Raw genomic sequence first — 15,177 nt, forward strand, 5'->3', positions numbered from 1 at the left:
ACAGCATCTGTTCGTTCAAGACCAAAGAGTTGCGAAGACAGAAGCGGCAGTAGGTGTGTAATTTGTAATGTTTCCGAAACAGCCACTCGCCAATAGCAATAGCAGTGGATCAGATAATATCATTGAGTATATAGTCGTATCAACAGATCGTTAGCGATAATCGATCAGATCACCGATCGGCCGGTCATCGTTCAGGTGAAAGTGTTCGAATGACGTTTTCCTTCACTGAAGCCGCATTTTCCCCGACGCGGCGCAAGAGTTCGAAGGGTTTATGTTGGGCTGGGCTTCATCTAATGTGATTGATTGCATCATGGCAATGATTGCTTTTGGTTAATATCAGTCGCGCGCTCCCCTAGTTTGCGATTTTCTCACCTTCAAACTGAGCAATCGAACAAAAAAGTAAATCCGACCATTGCGCAAGCGCTTGGACGAAAATGTAAAGGTTCCGCGTAGACTTCAGACCGAGCACCACCACCGAGCACACAATGGTGTGTAGCATGACTGCAATTGGGTAATAGAAAAACCTGCATATTGATTGCTGTGGTAATCGGTTGTCTGCAGCACAACTTGGCAGCTTGTCTTTTCTGGTTGCAAAAAAAATGGCGGAAGGAGTGGTAAATATTGTACAAGAAATTGTGTGACTGAACGAGGCCTACTTTTGCGCACTTAACCTATTCGGGCGGAGAGTTAAGAACTGCCGAACGTATCATTCTTATACTCACCCACTCAGCCTTAAGAGCGAGAGCCTAAAGTCATAATGGAGCATCAGTGCAACAAACTGTAAACGCCACAAGAATGAGGTCACGAAACAGCTTTCATATTCGAAATCTGATCTAACCTACAAGAGCTTGTGGATCGAGCAGATCAGACACCAGAAACACGATCACCCAGCAATAACCACGAGAATGAGAAAGCCACATTCTTGCCCACTGCGCATGCATGGCGTGCTTGAGCGATGGGGTACATCACCCTCGTCTCATCACCGCTCCTCTTCCCAAAGGGACAGTTAAATCAGGTTTTGGTTCACCCAGCAAAACCCAACCACAGGGAACTAGGTCGAAGACGAGGACGCACCTCTGTGCGTGCTGGAATGGGCGAGAGAAGCAACACTAAAAAACAAACCCTCTAGTTGCCCTACGTGCAGAGAGAGAGAGAGAGAGAGAGAGAGAGAGAGAGAGAGAGAGAGAGAGATGTATACAAGGGGACAACAATCCGTTCATCGCGAATCATCACTAAGCGAAGAATTAACTCTCCTTTCACCCCGCATGTTACGCATGCCCAAGAGGAAATGTCGCTTAACTCGTTTGAGTGTGTGTCCCATGTGGGGGCTCTGTGTACAGTATTGTTAAATGGTGCTCACTTGTTTTCCGCCTCGATTAGTCGGATGTGCTGCCGCGTCCACCCCGCTACTTGTCCCTGTCCCCGGTGGGGGGGGAAGTATCTTCTACCGATGGCGTAATTTCTGGCCAACTGCTGCTCCCCGGGAAGCCGGTGTGCTGTGTCCAGTCAGATGGAACAGTGCGGTGAGTAAGGGAGAGAGCACCACAAGCACGTGCGTGTGGGACAGAGAAGAACCCCCCAACCCGATTGCTGCCACGTGTTGTTGGGGTGCGGATCGAAAGCAAAAGGCACGCAACCGAGGGGAAAAAGCACCTCGATCGCGTTCGAGAAAGGGTTTTACAACAACAAAAACAAAAGCCAGACGCAAGAAGAAGGTCACTCTGTCGGTGGTGGTAAGCCTCCTCGCCACGCTAACGGGAATGTGATCTGCTACATTTTCATTACCAAACCGAAGAAGCATGGGCAAGAAAGAAAGAGTCAAATCTCTCCCCAAAGGCGAAGGCACGCATCGCCACTGACTCTTGCGCGTCAATCCGGTGGAAGCCAATGTGCCGGGAGAAAGTCAGTCAGAAGGGGATTGTGGGGAGGCGAATGTTGGGCGAGTCGAAGAACGAACGTCTGTAAGCTGATCGCGCGATCTTGAAGACTGTAGAATGAGGGGAAAGATCGTTTTAACCAGCGTTGCTTCCTGGTCTGTGATCGTGTACCTTTCGGGTGAAATCATACCCATGGCTCAAACAAGCTCTGCAGCCCTGTGTGGGTGTGTTTGTGTCTGTTTGGTGCTACGAATAAATACGATCCTCTCACACGCACACACAAACAACTGTTTCGAAAGAGAGAACTTGGAATAAACTCCCTACGAACGGAAGAAGTCAATCAATTCCTGCGGGTCTTCCAGCCCAGAACCCGTTGCACATTTCGTTTGCACATGAAACATTGCCCGCCTATATATGTGTGTGTGTGTCCCAGATGCTGGAAGTTAAGCAATGAGTCAAAAATGAAAAATAATCTCCACAGCGAAACACACACACACAAGCCAGCCCCATTTACATTTGTGCAGCATTTCGCGGTTTGGCGACCTCCGGAGGGCCCCAACTGTTGTTCTGGTTTCGACAGCGGCGCGGCTAACTGTACTTTATCTTTCTACTTGCCAGTTCCATGTTTCGCTGTCTTTTTAGGGCTGAGCAGTGGTGGTGTTGGTGGTGGATCATCTTGGCTTCTTGCTGCTAATAGCAGAGGGAGCAAATTTAATAGCGTGCACCCATTTACGCGCAACGCGCAATAATCTTGACCAGATGGTCGCGAATCGGGATGGCTTGGTAGTATGGATGGCGTCGGCTCGTTGTCTCTTTCTTGCAGAGAAGGGAAATTGCCGTCCTGTCTTCTTCAATGTTTCAAACATGGACTAGACTGGCGCTTTAATGCTAAATAATCACTTCTTATTTTAAAGCTGTTATCAATTATGAAGAAAACTGGGATACTTTCTGACCTTCATTATGTGACATAATGGGACATACACAAAAAGATTTATTACTATACGTAGAGAATTAGAATCAAGATGTCTTTAATTAATTTCTAAAATACTAGAAATAGTTAAAACAAGTTAAATAAGCCTTCAACAATTGTCCAACAGAACTGAAAATGTGAAGAATCAAGCATAAATTAAAGTGACCGTATAATAAGTTTTAACTGTAAAAAATCCCATAAATGCACCGTCAATAGCATACAGTGGCAGGCAGCACCACCATCAAGCCCTGCAAAATTAAAGCACTTTATCAGTGTCCATAACAACAGTTAACTGCCCAGCGCCGCACGATGTGATGAATTACTTAAACGTGTGCGGTTCTGCTTCAAAAGAACGCGCGCCAGCAACAACAAAAAAAAAACATTTTAAATTCGTGTGACAAAAAAAGTGATTCATTTACGGAAGGAAATTGATAGCAACAGAGTGGCAAAACATGGCCGAAAAAATGAGGAAGTGGAAAGCTGACGAAGCAACAGCAGCAGCAGAACTTCGCGTAGTGCAAGAATAACAAAACGAGAACAAGACGTAGAACCACAAAGGGACCAACAAAAAAGTTAAACACACAGCCTTACCTACTAGTATGGCGTAACGGGTGGTCAAATTTGGATTCCGCGAAGGATGATGGGTAGAGCGCGTCATCTGACACGCGTTAATTCGTGTGCTATTTTTTCCTCAGCGTCCATTCGCACATTTATCAACATGTGCTCCTTTCTGTGGCCATTCGTGTGTGTGTAGGATGCTCGCAGCAGAACGGGTTACGAAAACCCTTCTTTTTTCTCTAGCCTTAGTGGTCATGCTGCTGGTCATGCATTTTTATCCACGTCATATTTCAAATGCTCCATGCTGCCGGAACACACTGCTGGATGGAAAAGTGCAGCGAGAGAGAGAGAGAAGGGAGCCTGAAATATATTTAAAGCTCTTCGGTTTTTTTCGTTCGCGCCATGCTCAAAAAAGAGAATTTATATTACTTCATTATCAAACAAGCTGCGGGGCGATTTGTTGTTCCGGTAGTACCACCTGTATTTACACAGTTCAATCATATTTTCGTTCACTGGTTCTTGCGTAATGGGTTTTGACGGTCTATTTTTAAGCTTTAAAAATCAACACGAGAAGCTTTGCATCAATCTGGTATGTTTGTGTGTTAATGGAACATCGAAAAACATGTAACCCGGTGGACGGTGGTAATGTGCAAACTGCATCCTCCCCATACTTCTTCACGTACGCCGAAAACGAATTGCGGAAGCACATGCGGTGCAGCGCACATGCCCCTTTCTTGTCCACTTCCCTCAAACGCTGCCCCCCGTCCCTCCAAAATATCCCAACTGCCCCGCGGAAGTGATGATGGATCCACACCAGATGCAAATGTGTGATGCAAGCACAGCGCAGCGGGTGTGAAAGACGGCAAAATGGTATTCAAAAAATCGCTACCGAAAGCAAACATACGTACCACGCAAAAGTGCGATTAATTTAACACAAACAGTATCGTACGTTTTTCGATTACATAAATTAATTGTGGCTTAATTTGTTTAAAGGGTTGGCCGGTGCACGACGGCTGACGCCCTGGGGGAGAAAGTCGGTGAATTTTTGCCTTGTCTTGTGCCCTCTACTGAATCCCCGTTCCGTAAGAGTGGCAGGTTTGGTGCCGAAAGAATTGGGCCTTTCTATTTGTGTTGCATAAATTCGACTGCAAACGCCATTTGTAACGATACGGTGTGATTGTATGCCAACTTGAGACGCTATTATTATGTGCCAACCTATCAAAGTATAGCTTTCCATCTCATGTCTTTTCACACTTTTCTTTTGACTTTTCACTAACAAACGCAGAGCTCAGGTTTTTTTCCGGTAAAATGGGTCAACAGCCGTCCTGTAACCTGTAGTCTGATTACTATACTTAATCACCATGCTCTTGATCATTGGGTTCACAAAATTTGCCTTCAATTGTGCATCTCCTGCATGTGCACGTGCTTTGGCAGTAAAATATCAGAATCAAATGTGTAGTAGCGTCTGTTGCTAACAGCATCTGCTCTGCATTTCGAGGCCATTCACATCCCATAATGCACGCAATCAAAACGTGAAACCAACAGTGCTTCACATGCTGCAATACTGCATGAGCGTAATGAACACCGAAGAACAACGAGAAAATTCCTTTTTTATGATGGGTTGTTTGACATTCTGCTGCCACGTTGCCACGTATATGGGCACGTGATGGATGCGATGGAGAGAAAGAACATTATGTGTTTGCGTAATGTATGTGTGGTGGAATTCTCTGCTCGTCGTGTATGTGGAAACACATTAATCAAGGAGGAGGGCGAGCACAATTTTATGACTTTACAATGTGCTGTACAAAATGATGCATTGTCGTCATCTTCCTTCGGCCTCTCCTTATTCTGAACGGAGCGTTTTGGGTTGCACCAGCAGAAGCAGTCCTTCTCGCAGAACGACGAAGCACACACGAGACTGGATGCAAATAATAAACCCATGTTCATACACACTTGCTGGTTAGACGGAGGCTGGAACGAAGCTGGCTGTAGTAAAGTGCAGTCAAAATCACTCGCCTCGTTTGATCCATTATGCAGATGATGTAAAGTTGCAGTGTACAACATTCCCTCCCGAGCTATCCAAGAGTCGGCAAACCATTTCGTTACTCTACCTCGGTGTGCGCGCTATGCTAATGATAATGAGCTTGGCAACCGTTGGAAAGTTACAAAATCGATCGTAATGACATTCTAACGCCAGTTTCTAACGGATGGATACTTGACAAAATTATACGTTTCGAAACTATCCAATCCTTTTATAGCCATAACTTTGAAGTAAATCCCGTTCCGCCGTTTCGAGAAGGGAAACAGACCACCGACCAGATGATAAAACTTCCCAGAAACTGCTCCCGTGCACTCAACGCAGGTCCACTAAACAAATTTTATACACTGCAAAACCTAGATGTTCCAACCACGGGATCACTTGTGCGTCATCGTTCAGTAACACCCGCATTTTGAAAAAGGGTGGCATATTTTTGCATAATATTTGGAGCTCTTGCTGCTCGGTGACAAAGTTCAGCCAAGTTCAGTGATCTACGCTCCCAAGCTGTTTCGGCACTCAGACCAGAACACACTGAAACGCAAGGTCAAATGTCAGTAACGAAGCAGAGGCGGACGACGGGGTGTGTTGTTCATGTTCTCATCGTTGGGTTCTGATAAAATCAACTCCTACGAGAAGATGACAGGCCAGGGAACGTCGAACACCAGAGGTCACACCTTCTCTTTTTTTATTTCACATTCATGTTCCCGTGTGCCGTTCTTCACGTTTTCCATGAGAATTCGACCCCGGGAAGGGTTTGTCCGTTGCATTGGGTTTGTTTCCCTCCTGTTGGGAAGATTTTGGTGGGAGTGTTGGCATTCCTTGGCGGCAGTGGCTGGCCCAAGCCCATGTGAGAATTCTCAGTAATGGGAATTGCTTTATTTTTTCCGTCCCACCCGTTGACACAAAGTGGATGGAAATGTTTTCATTATAGTGTCAAAAATGCTCTTTGGATTTTGGAAGAAATTGGGACAGGAAAATGTTTTAGTTAACTTCATTGCTTTTGGGCCATCCTTCGCACAGAAGGTGAGAGACGGCGAGTGTTGTTTGAATGTTATGTGGATGCAATTCTTTGGAAATTCTTCCGCAACTCTTCAGAATGGGTTTTTAAGCTGTATGGGAGTAGAAAATGGTATAATGAAAAGATGCGTGCCAGCCATTAATGTCATATATCTGTAACTAAGATCTTAACGCTGTTGTCGCTGCTCTTAGTTTCGGTCAGGCGTCTTGTACACGTGAAGCATGTTAGTTAATTTATCTGAAAGGTAGCAATAGGATTTATTGCGTAGAAATTTCTTCAGATATCTTCATCAACGAAGATGTCTGCTAAAATAAATATGATACTTCAAGCTCAACGCATATGTCAAACGTGTATCATCCCATGAAATAGGTCGATATGTTTGATTAACATGAACAAAGTTCCATAAGAAAAGCCCATGTAGTGGGCATGCGGTGGAGAATGACATCAGATCTCTAAACAGAAAAGCAGGTGGTAGTGACTGAGGTCAAGACCACACCGCAATCATATGTATTCGGTTAATAAACTATAAACCCATCCCGATACGATACGTGCGTTTATTTTCGGCTTCTGTCCAAAACTGTCAAACCTACACAAACCCCTTCACAAACCCGGTCGGCATCATTCAGACACTTCGTCCGTTATGGCCTTGAGACCTCCAGGCGTCCAGTGGGCCTCTTTTCGAGTAGGAAGACAACTTATTAAGTGGCAATAATCCGTGGTTCTGTAGTGCTTCGAATGTACAGAAAAGGTTCTCGCCAACGCCTCCTATATTTGTTGTCTGCTGGAATCGTGAAGTCGATCAAGTGCTTCGTGCTTCAAGGTCTTTAATTAAGATATGAGATTAGCAGCGCCTTGAAAAACTATTACTCGTGCGCTTTGACAGTAAAGATCTGCTTGCCTGGTGAAGGAGCTAATTATGGTTAAATTTATGGCCCGTTGAGTGAGTTTAATTATTGATCAGTGAGCCTACTGAAGGTCTGGAAGCCTCTTTAATACATCCATTCACAGCTTTAGGTCGTATGCTTTTTAATGCCTAGATACGCTTTAAAACACACATACACTGCTTGGTGCAGTTATTCTAGACAATATTCCATCAATATGAATATTCCTGCAAAGTCATCAATTATCCTACTTCTACTTTATTGCGTCCCACGCCAACCATAATATGCTGATGACATCAAAACCTGCGAATGACATCATCGAAAAATGTAACGACACAAATTGGATCATTGGAAAAAGCGTTCCGTTTGGTTTCTCCATCGGTCCGTTGTGTTTGATTTGTTCGTTGACTTTCCCAGCCTGCTGTTGACTTTGCTTGACAGTGGGGAGGGCAGACACGGCAGTCGCGTACAGACGTACAATGCCATAAAACCTGAAACACATACAATTGTCACACCTGTTCTGCTTTTTGGCGTAGCAGTAGCAGCATGCCCAAACCAACGAAACATCGACGTCTCTTGCTCGCGTAAGGCTCCAGCTAACCACAGCCCAAGCTGTCGAAACGGCAGGAAGTGACGGAGCTGGCTAGGTTTCATTACGACTCTTAGTAGCTTGTACTCTACTGCTCCATTATTGATTGGAGAGTCAGTCTACCATTTATATCCCCCCGCCTTGCGTTATGCACATTATGCTGGGCAGCAACAAAGGGACCGGGATTGCTGAGCTCATGCAAATCATTTGGCGGCGGAGTGCGTCGTCGAGCCACTTCGCGAAGCTTCGGGGCGGGGCTCAATTTGCGTGACGGGCACGAAAATTGCTCTATTTGCAAAAACGAAACGTTTCGTCGCATTTTTGCCACGGCGAACGTGTCTGCTTTGGAGTTTAGGACCGCGGCCGGTGTGACACCTTTCTGTTGTTTTACTACAGCAATACTCTACCACAACCAGTGTCGTGTGGCTGGCGGCATCATTATGATGACGATGATTGGGGGGGGGGGGGAACTGGCCGAAGGCATGCAAATGTCAACACAAAAGCAAAACAACCCCTTCAAAGTACACCGGAAAACTTACTGGGCGATGCAGTTTTGTCTCGTTTTCCTGGGGGAAAGTGGTGTCGTAGACTGGTTTTCCGCCATCCATCTTATGATTGCTTTTGCGCTTTGCTGTGTGTTTGTGTGTGTGTGCGTGTCAGTCGCAACTGTCACCACGTGTCTTTTTCTTCCGCAAAAAATGAACTAAAAAACAATTCAGAGGGGAAAAACAAACCACAAAAAGTCAACCAAATCACACCCGGACGAGCAAAAGCAGCATGTACGGGGCCAGTGTGCTTTCGCATATGCAAATGTTTGCAAAAAGAGAGTTTTATTTTGTTTTCCCTTCTTCTTTTTGAGTGGAAGAAAAAGGAAAGACTTTTTTAATTTGACTGTGATGAGACGTGGGGTGTTTTTTGTTTTGTGAGTTTTAAATTTGCATTCACGTGATTAGGGGTTGCGGAAGAGTGTGGAGTACGTTTCAAAATCGACACAAAAGGTACATTCATCCTGTCGTTGTCATTGTGCTGTCGATTTTGGCTGCATTTGTTTCTGTTCTAAGGCACTGCACTCCTATCTCGTCCTTTCCTTTGATCACATCGCCGTGTGGGTTTCCTTCAGACCTGCGAAACAAAGGGTGTCATGCGCGTTAAGTGCAAATGCAAAGCTCCCCACTGCCAGCGGGCTAGTTTCGTGCCGAAACCCTACGATGCACTACCGTGTCGTCCACGACGAACTGCACTCAACCATAACCGAGCAATCGAGTAATCGAGGAAGAAGAAGGTCCCCGAAGGGTCTTCACTTCTTGAAGGGCACACACACACACAGATCAAGTGGAAGGGGAAGTTAAAGGGGGGCACAGCGTGTCCGTACTCACGGAGAATACATTTGATATGTGGTAATAATGGGTACGCTGCATGGGGCATTGTGCTGCACCAGCAAAAGCATTTATCATGCAGTCGCCTCGCTTTCGAAGCAGCTACAACTTCGTTGATAATTGCGGTAAGCTTGAGGTACGATGGAATGGCCAGGGACTGGCCGTATGGAGGTGGTTGTGTGACAAACGCGCTTTAAATTGAATTGCATTTGGAGGTCGCTTCCAGCGGATTGCAAAATTGGTAGAACGTAGTTGAGAAAGGCCGTTAAGAAATGAAAATTGCCATAGAAATACTGCGTTGCAAAGAAGCTTAATAGTAGAACTAAAAACTCTATGTAAACCAACAAACAGTTTTGAAAATCATTTTAAAAATATTCCTCATAAAATGAATTTTTACTGCCTGTGAGATGGCAACATGAAACTCACAGATGAATCACTCTCTCAGTGTAGACTTACTTCTACGAACGCTTTTCAAACGCCACTTCATGCCATGTTGCCCATTTTAGCATACATTCAAGTGCATCACTTACTCGTTACTGTTTCCCCTGTTTTATTTCGCACAAAGCACTAGACAACACCGCCCGGGACAACTCCCACTTGCTGCCCGTTTTTCGTTCGGTTCATTGCTTTCGCTAAATTCTACAGCAAACAGTATCCAACGAACCTATGCGTCATTATGTGTTCCATTTAGGGAGATGGTGGAGTTCTACTGCTCGAACGACGGCTCCCTCCTTATTTTTATAACACACTACATGCGCCAGCAATGCGAAACCAATGCGCGCCTGCAACCATTTAAAGCCCCTTTTCTTATCAACCCGAACCACACTGCTTCAAGAAGCGTGCAAGGTGAGGTGTGAGGGCCGCGCGAATGGCAATGAATGCTTAGGCTGCAGCAGTTGCATTCGCTTTCATTCGGTAGGCGACCCATTGTTGCTTCCTTCAAGGGGGAGCCCGGCTACGTGTTTCCCGGTGAGGTTTGACTTGACTGGCGTCGGTCGTGGTCGTTACAATTTCGCAAACATGCATTGAAATTGGATTGCAGCAGGGCACGTGCTGCTATGGCACCTTTACACTGGTGGCTCTGAAGTATGCTGAGCGATCGAGGTGGAAAAGCGTCATGCTGTTACGATTCGATCGAACAAACCAGGTGGTTGCCTTTGATACATTGACCAGCTGCTAACCCAATGTCCTTAGTGGCTCTTGATTAAAAATCTGCGGTACCTTTGCTTCCCTCTTACGACTGAAATATCATTCTAGTAGGACGGGCAAACAAACAGGTATATTTTGAGCAAATAGCCAATCCAACACGTTGGACACGTTGTTTGGTATTTCGCGCCACAGAAAGTGACATCAGAGACCAGCCTGGACAGTTCAACAAACTTTCGCACCCAGCGCATCACGAAATTCGTGGCGGGGTTACTACAAAACACGCCCGCCTAGTTGTACTTACCAATTTTTCGATTACGTCAACGTTCATCCTTAATGGCCGTGTGAGTGGAATATGAATGAAAGTCGCAAACGAAGTGCAAATGCGTTAAAATAAATACCCATCGAAATACCAACAAAATATGCCCCCGCTTTGCCCACTTTTTGTTATGTGCATTTATGTTGGGAAAGTTACACTTTGCGGACAGGAGGAGGTTGTGTGTTGGCAATGTAATCGCAACCACTTTCATTTTCCGATCGGTCGTGTGATGAATAGAGATTTGGGGTTTTGCACGTTCCGCCGTCCGTGGGTTACAGTGCAATCGAATTGATTGCGCCATCTCTTACTTTTCGTACCTCTATTCCACCAGTATCAGTGTTCAGCAGCGAGGGCAGGGGTGTGCGGCTGTTGGTTGCGGGTTACGGGTTGTAATAGAGAAGCAGTTTGTAGTACAGATAGCGAGTGCGCAAACGTTCCGATTCCACTTGAACTGTCACAATAGATATCGTCGACCGGGTGGACAAATCGATGCACTTAAGTAATGTCATGGTGCACGGGTGCAGTCCACTCACTCACAACAGCACACGGCTGCATTTGCAGATCAATGGTTTACCCCTTTCTTCCCTGTTTGTTTAGTGCCTCCCCTTTCGTCGCTCTCTTCGCTGCTGGTCGTGATTGAAATCCACTTTTTAAAGTTTTGCTGAACTCTGTCCGCGTGACCAAGCTGCGGGAGCGGGCTTTACTGTGCAGAATCGTATAAATTGTAAAGGAAACACGCTCCCGAGCAGAAAGGTTAGGAGGCACAGGGGAGAGGCGTAAGGCGTAGTCACGTAAGGCGTCGATCCGCGTATACACAACAGCAAATGTGCAAAAACCCCACTGGTTCGAGTTGCGTCAATCGCTCGATCGTGCCTGGGTTGGGAAAATATGGAGTGTCAGAAGAGATTACCATTCTTGCAGGTTGCTGGTGTAGTACGGGACAACAGGAGGAGGATCACATCTAGTGAAGTTGTTTGACCTGTTGTCCACTGGATGGAAATGGATTGCTATGGTATTAAATTGCAGCCATGCGGATCGTTATGAAGGTGTAAAATGTACTGTGATTGGGGTGTGGTGCAGCTGGTTTACTTTTCAATTTTGAAATGCTCTGTTTGTTTGCAAGAAGTTCCCTGTTCAGAATTCAGAATACAATGATTCTTATACAACCAATGAAGAATTATCGTACTACTGTTTCATTTGATAAAATATACCTGAAGGTTGTCCAAAATCTGCTTATTAAATGTAAGTTCAGTCTGATTTATTCATTTCCAAAATGCTATTGCTCCAAAATGCACACTGTATACCGTACACTCGAAATAATTAACGTTCTACTTCAAAATGTGTCGCAACCTCTTACATAAATGCCCTTATTTAATTTCAGTGGAAAAGATGAATAGAGAGCGTTTCCCTTTCGATCTTCCATTTCATGCTATTTTTTCAATTGATCCACCGTTCCACCCTGCATAACTCGTGTTCTATTGAATGATTTGTATGCACTTGCTAGTAGGATTTGTCATCTTGAGAAAAGCAGATTCTTGCCCATAAAACCCCCATCATCATGCTGGCCATTCGTTTCAAAATCAATTCATTCATTTCAGCAAAGAAATCTTATTGATGAGTTCAGCTGTAGTAAGTGTGTGTGCTCACCCGTTTGTCAGGACCCCATTGAACTCTGAAGACGCATCCGAGTCTAGCTGGGAGGTTGTTTTCTAAGAAGATTTTACCGCCATTCACCCAATGCTCGCACCCGGAGCATGCGAAGGAGAATACCGTAGAACAGAATCTGCCTCAAATTGCTGTTCTTGATTGGTTTCCATTTGAATTTTATTTTCCACCCAACTCCCCTTCCCCTTTCGAGGAGAGGGAATGGACGCTAACGAAACCAAATGCCCCCGGGGAGCATAATACCCGTTACATCGGTTCGGTTTTTGTGGTGTGCAAACGGGGTGGTGTGTACACCGATTGACCAAATTGACTTCCAGAGGCACTTTGAGCGTGAACGAGCAGCGCGCGGGTAAAGTGGCACTCATTTGCTCAGAGTGCTTCTAATGTATGCAATCCAATTCGAATATGCTGCTGCACACACATAGCCAGGCGCGCAGTCCTCGATTGAGCTCGATTTTGTTTATTGAGCATCGGTGTGGTGGTCGTAAAGTCAATTATTTTTGCACTTCCGTTTGCAGGAATATTTTACTCTCGGTCGGTTTGCCTAAGAATGCTTTCTAAGTATAATCAATCATTTTCCGGACAATAACGAGAGAGAAAGAGAGAAAGAGAAAAAGACAAACAGAGCTTCTGCAAAAGCTTTTATTAGCTTAGCGTTAGTTTCGGAGAGAAATAAATTTAGGGGCTATAAATTATAATAATAATTGCTAATATTCTGTCAGCAAGCTGCACAGATTTGAAAATGTGCTCTCAAACGTCAATAAAACTGCATCCCCAACATTCTCAACCGCTCTTTGTTTCACTTCCAAAACGTGGCCGGTTTCTGCTATGGCTGCCGGAAACGGGAACATCGCACGAGAGCGTCAGAGAGTGAGTTATGTGTCCTTCCTCATAAACCATCCTAAATTATGCATTTTAATTCCGGTGAAGTATCACTGACAAATAGCCGTCGCCCTGTCTTTGCACTGTATAGTGGAAAAGTCAAGCTGGATCAACACCGGAAGCAGAAGACACAGAGAGAGAGAAAAAAACAAATCAAGTAAAAGGTCATATATTATCCGCACACACAACTACTCACTGAAGAGGAGACGTACTCTAACGCGCACACGCTTTTCTGGCGCAAATGATAAAGTGAATCAAGCGTGTGATGCTGCGTGCGAGGAGGAGAAGAAAGTACTAACGCAGCAGCAGCACCACCACCACGCCCAACAAGGGGGGCGTAAACGAAAACAGTGAAAACAATATAGTAAACAGTGGTAAATTATGTTTTGATAGGTCATAAGCACCCGCTGCTGCAAGGGATGATGGGAAGAAGGTAGAGGAAACATAATCTCTACATTGACACTATTTTCCATCCACAACTCTATACATGCAACCCAATTATGCTGTACACTTCCTATACTGAAAAAAACACGCTCCGCCGAGTGCCGAGACTCATGAAGAGCTGTGATGTGATTTTTCTTGCGCCGCCGCTGCTGGCCTGGCGGAAGTGACCACACAATAACGCAACACAGCCAGTCACACTCACGCACACACACACACTCGACACTATCGGTGGGTTAGCTGTGGATTGTGTGAGGGTGGGGTACCACTGTTTTTTTTTTTTTGCACCCCAATCACCCACCACCCACCCAATGGAGTTGGAACTGGGAAGTGGGTGATAGTTGGATGTGTTTTTTTTCTTTTGTTGCTTCCTTTTCATATGCTGTTTATTGTTGTTTTTCTCGCTCTCTCTCTCTCTCTCTCTGGGCAGAGAAGAGAAACGGGTGGAACCAGCGCCTGGCGCAGCTGGTGGAGGCTTTGGGGGAGCCATTTTGACGCATGGTGGACTCGTTTGTATTTTCCAGCGGCAACCGAACACGCGCGCCTCGGTCTGTGGGCCACACTGCATGCTTGCTTTCCCTACTTCTGTTTTCCACCAATTTTCATCACCACCACCACCACCATCGAGCTTCTCGCCTAGCGCTCTTTTGCGCCTACTCGGACGGCACCACCATCCCCGTTGTTTGGGTCGGTCCCCCCCACCCCCCTTCTCCAGTAGACAACACTAATTGTTTTGGGGCTTCCGAGAGCATGTTGGTAATGCATGCCCCGTGTGTGTATCTCGGCACTCGGTCTTTCCAATGGCTAACGCTGTAACCATCTCACTCTCAACGCTGCGCCGCGCTCGCGGGTAAGCGTGTAATGAGAAGGCAAGCTTTTGCTCGGTATTGTTGCTGCTACCCCCGGTGTGGTGTTGTAATTTTTACTTTTCGCGACCCACATTCAATCATCAGGCAAAAAAGCAGCGATAGACAACAATCTGCCATTGCCCCTCGTTCATCCTCTAGCCCCTGTGGTAGGCGCCAATATGAATGCTCGCTCGCGCACACACAATAAAAACTTCCTTCCTATCGCTGGTGTGCTTTTGCGTTTTTTTTATGTTGTTGTTGTTACCACTCTATGTGTCTCTGAAATCCGCTGTGCCTGCCGCTCGTCCTAAGTTTTGGGTTTTGGTGCGTTGGTTTGAATTTTGTTAGTGCCCCAATTGTCGGTCATTTCGGCCACTCGGGCAATCCGACGCTGAACGTTTCGATGTGTGCGCTGCCGATGTGAAATTGATACCGGGTACAGTGCGATACCCTCAGCGGCCACAACGATGGCTGTGTACACGTTAAAGTATACAGCATTTGCAAGCTTCTGGTGCGGTTGTGCATGTGTGGTGTCATTGTAAATTTACGATCCCCTGGATTTATCACTC

The 15,177-nt window shown here is 45.7% G+C and overlaps 1 protein-coding gene across 9 annotated transcripts in view; it reads left to right on the forward strand.

Annotated features, from left to right (window-relative positions):
• The window catches only part of LOC120950205 (homeotic protein female sterile), a 66,088-nt gene that overhangs the window by 40,283 nt on the left and 10,628 nt on the right, over positions 1–15,177 (forward strand). The gene's annotated exons all lie outside the window — the stretch shown is intronic.

The sequence above is a fragment of the Anopheles coluzzii genome, chromosome 2 (genome assembly GCF_943734685.1).
Source record: "Anopheles coluzzii chromosome 2, AcolN3, whole genome shotgun sequence".
Classification (NCBI taxonomy): Eukaryota; Metazoa; Arthropoda; class Insecta; order Diptera; family Culicidae; genus Anopheles; species Anopheles coluzzii.